The 5,000-nt window shown below is 46.7% G+C and overlaps 1 protein-coding gene across 7 annotated transcripts in view; it reads left to right on the forward strand.

Annotated features, from left to right (window-relative positions):
* The first annotated feature begins 1,846 nt into the window (after window positions 1-1,846).
* Window positions 1,847-5,000, forward strand: part of LOC143028269 (cell adhesion molecule Dscam2-like) — a 101,940-nt gene continuing 98,786 nt past the window's right edge. For all 7 annotated transcript variants that reach the window (XM_076190109.1, XM_076190112.1, XM_076190111.1 and 4 more), the window contains exon 1: window positions 1,847-1,987. The gene's annotated coding sequence lies outside the window, so the exon portion shown is untranslated. The remainder of the gene's footprint in view (window positions 1,988-5,000) is intronic.

The following is a 5,000-nucleotide window of genomic DNA, read 5'->3' on the forward strand; positions in this document are numbered from 1 at the left end:
AGAGTATGACGAGTACACACACAAAAATATATAAATTAATAAAAAAAAAAAAAAAAATACATGGACAGTGGAACGGCAAGCCAGGTGACCTAACCTCGCGGGCCGCAGTTTGGTGACCTTTGCACCAAATTTCTTGACGAAATTTCTTAACCTCTTATTAAGCACAGGGTCTTCTCTCACCTGAATGAAATCGTCTAGCGCTAACTTGACACATAACAGGATGAAATATGAGGCGTTCAGGAACAGAGGGGCATCCCTATTTTTTTTTTTTTTTTTTTTTTTTTTTTTGGTTATATGCCTCCTCTATATAAACGTGCCTAACTCGGAATTTGTAAAAGTTGCGGGGATGCCCCTCTGTTTCTGGACGCATCGTAGGAGACTGGGATAATTCTTTAGCTATCGCGGTGGTGTCTGGTGGTGGACACAATTGTTTGCCGGCAGCCAAACGGAAGGTAAAGTACCACCCGTTGCAGAAGGGGCTGATTGAAGCGACACACACACACACACACACACATACACACACACAGGTACCCATGCACACACAAGTACCCGAACACATATATGTACTCACACACATACACGTACCCAGATACACATATATGTACCCACACACACAAACACGTACTTAGACATGTACATGTACACACATACACACACGTACCCCCAGATACGCACACCCACACACACATATACACACACATACACACACACACACACACACACACACACACACACACACACACACACACATACACACAAACGCACACACGCACACACACACACACCAGGCACACACACACTAGATACACACACACACACACACACACACACACACACACACACACACACACACACACACACACACACACACACACACGCACATACACACACACACACACACACCACACACAATACACACCACACACACCACGCGAACACACACGTAGCCCCATATACACGCACACGCACACACACGCACACACACACACACACACACACACACACACACACACACACACACACACACACACACACACACACACACACATCATGCACATCAGAGAGGTTCTGATCCTGCCAGCTCACTGGTAACCGCCAGACTTATCTGCTTGATCACCAGCTGATTAAACCGGAGGGGCGTGTTCCCGGATGTGTCATCATGTATTGCTCCAGGCTTGATTGCCTCCGCATTTTCACATGCATGAATGCTCACGCTAACAAACATATTAACGTGTTTGCACGCTCACACACACACACACACACACACACACACACACACACACACACACACACACACACACACACACACACACACACACACACACACACACACACAACTCGTGGCGCAATTGGTAGAGTTCCCGGCTGCCACTACGAAGGTCCGGGTTCGAATCCCGCCCAGGGCTGAAATAATTTCAGTATCGCAGCGCTGCTGGTTGTTGCTCCAACTCTCCTTGGCGGGGAGTTGGGGATGTGTGTGCGTTTAAGGTCACAGCATTACCCATTTATCGGTCATATACGAGCTCTGAGCTCTCTTCCGGGAGGGAAATAGCTGTCGATCACGAGTCCAACACGTGATCCAAATACCACGGTTAATCACACACATACACACACACACACACACACACACACACACACACACACACACACACACACACATACACATACAAATAAAAAAAATATATCTATGAAAAAATACTTGACTTTTTCTTGACATCACAACTGAATAATCAAACGAACAAATTATCTGCAAAGCATTAAAGAGTAGTATATGCTAATGTCTAAGCTCTCTCATACGTGATTTTTTCAATTTTCTTTTTTTCCTTTTTCTTTTTTTCTTAGATTCTGCGCCCCACATCGGCTACCGCTTCATCGAGCAGACACTCCAGCCGGGACCAGCCGTCACCCTCAAGTGTTCCGCTAGTGGGGCCCCGCCACCCTCCATCGCTTGGACACTTGATGGCTTTCCTTTACCACGTCAGGAGAGGTGAGTTCAGGGTGGAGCATCAGAAGGGCCGTTCCTAGATTGTGTTTCGTGAGTGAATAGGCTGGGCTGTGAGGTAGGCTAGCCCAAAGATGGAGCATCAGAAGGGCCGTTCCTGGATTGTGTTTTGTGAGTGAATAGGTTGGGCTGTGAGGTAGGCTAGCCCAAAGATGGAGCCTCGGAAGGGCCGTTCCTGGATTGTGTTTCGAGAGTAAATAGGTTGGGCTGTGAGGTAAGCTATCCCAAGGATGGAGCCTCAGAAGGGCCGTTCCTGGATTGTGTTTCGAGAATGAATAGGCTGGGCGGTGAGGTAGGCTAGCCCAAGGATGGAGACTCAGAAGGGCCGTTCCTGGATTGTGTTTCGGGAATGAATAGGTTGGGCCGTGAAGTAGGCTAGCCAAAGATGGAGCCTCGGAAGGGCCGTTCCTGGATTGTGTTTCCGGAGTGAATGGGTTGGGCTGTGAGGTAGGCTAGCCCAAGAATGGAGCCTCGGAAAGGCCGTTCCTGGATTGTGTTTCGGGAGTGAATGGGCTGGGCTGTGAGGTAGGCTAGCCCAAGGATGGAGCCTCGGAAGGGCCGTTCCTGGATTGTGTTTCGGGAGTGAATGGGCTGGGCTGTGAGGTAGGCTAGCCCAAGGATGGAGCCTCAGAAGGGCCGTTCCTGGATTGTATTTCAAGAGTGAATAGGGTGGGCTGTGAGGTAAGCTAGCCCAAGGATAGAGCCTCAGAAGTGCCGTTCCTGGATTGTGTTTCGAGAGTGAATAGTTTGGCCTACGAGGTAGGCTAGCCCAGTGGATAAAGTGTCGAACCCATGCACAGCTGGTCGTGAGTTTGATTCCAGGGACCACCTGCGTGTTTTTCGTGTTGGTTCCCGACAACCATGGCCAAGTGGGGAGTCGACCCAAACGTCGAACTAAAAAACAAGATAAAACAAAAAATAATAATAATAAAAATAAAAAAGGCTTACCGGAATTGACAGAGCATGTACTATCAGGGGTTTCTCACTTCCCACTTGGTGGAAGTGCTATGATTTTTTTTTTTTTTTTTTTTTTTAAGTGAATAGCGTGCAAGGTGGATGGATGAATAGAGAGTTTGTCTGTGATAGGGTAAGAGTGAAAATGAAGTACCTATTTTTCTCATTATCAAGCTTTTTTATAATAACAGCAGCATCAACAATAATAAGAGTGATATTTATCATTATTATTGTTATTATTACTAACCATTTCTTATATGGTATCTATCATTAGAGGAAGTGAAAAACTGTCTGTTGGTAAGGTTAGGAATTCAAATTTGGTCAAGTTAGGTTAGGTTAGGATAGGTCAGGTCTGTGAACAAAGGAAACTTGTTACCTCAAGACCTTGTATACCCTAACCTAACCCAATCTAACCCAACTTAACCCATCGAAGCCTAAGCTTAGCTGCCTAATTTAACTTGACCTGATTCAATACAACCCAAATCAAACCAGTGCATCCCAGTGGAACCCAACCAACCCAACCCAACCCAACGCATCTTAACCCAACAAAACCCATCCCAGCACATCTCACTGGAACTCATTATAACCCAACCCAACCCACCCTAACCCAACAAAGCCCATCCCAACACATCCCACTGGAACCCAACCCAACCAAACCCAACCCAACCCAACCCAACAATCTAATACATTTCGTCCTATATCCACATTTTCTCTCTTCGACACCATAGGGGAAAATGTCCCCAGGTCTTGACCAAAATATAGACTAACTACCAACCAAATATATTTTACGTCGTAAAGGTCTGCGTGTTGGGATTAGTGTCCGCAATTGGCCTTCTGTCCGCGCCCGCGGGTCTCAAGTGTCCCACAGTTTCCGACGGAAGCTTCGGCATCAGATGTCCGAGTCTCTTCTTCTCCCTCTCACGCCACTCTTCACCCTCGAGATTCTTCTCATGTTTCGAGTCCTGGTCGTCCTTAAACTCCTCGAGGTCCCCGTCGATCTCGGGGTCCTGGTCGATCTCGAAGTCCTGGACGTCCTCGAGGACCTGGTCTTTTTTTTTTGTATGTGTGTGTGTGTGTGTGTGTGTGTGTGTGTGTGTGTGTGTGTGTGTGTGTGTGTGTGTGTGTGTGTGTGTGTGTGTGTGCGCGCGCACGCTTGTCCATGTATGTGTATATATACGTGAATGTATATATGTGCGTCTGTGTATGGGTGTATATGTATGTATCTATTCAAAAACCATACATCACATACTCATATATGCACACGGACATACATACATACATACACCCATAAGCATAAAAACACATTCACCCTATCAATGCGAAAGACACATACGCACACCGCATGACGGTACACACGCGTTTCCGTGCACGCCATGTACGTACATGTACGCACGTGTGCGTGCGCATAGTCCTACATTTAATAATATTGAGACCTTTTACGAGTGATTTACTCGATATAGTGAATAAAGACACGTTATGGACAGATGTGTCGATATCTCCTCTCAGCCTTGACATGATCGAACAACCGCCGATACGCAATATCCGTTCCCAGCGTTACCAGATTACCGGTAATATGTTACCGGTAACCGGTACCGGGTTACCGGTGACCAGTACCGGGTTACCGGTAACCGGGAAATGGTTACCGGTAACCGGGACCGGGTTATTGGTAATAAGGACCGGGTTACCGGTAACAGGGAAAGGGTTACCGGTAACTGGTACCGGGTTACTTTTGACCGGGACTTGGTCACTGGTAACAGAGAAAGGAATACTGGTAATAGGGACAGCATGGAAAGTAAGTGGGACATTACTAGTAACCGGTGCAAAATTACCTGTAACGGATAACAGATCACCGGTAATATGTTACTGAAATATGTTACCGGTAACCGAAACCTGGTTACTGGTAACCGGGACCGAGTTATTGGTAACAGGGAAAGGGTTACTGGTAATAGGGACAATATGAAAATTAAATGGGACGTTACTAGTAACCGGTACAAAATCACCCGTAACGGGTAACAGATTACCGGTAATATGTTACCGATAACCG

Source organism: Oratosquilla oratoria, chromosome 9 (assembly GCF_046742065.1).
Source record: "Oratosquilla oratoria isolate Oo_2021 chromosome 9, ASM4674206v1, whole genome shotgun sequence".
Lineage (NCBI taxonomy): Eukaryota > Metazoa > Arthropoda > Malacostraca > Stomatopoda > Squillidae > Oratosquilla > Oratosquilla oratoria.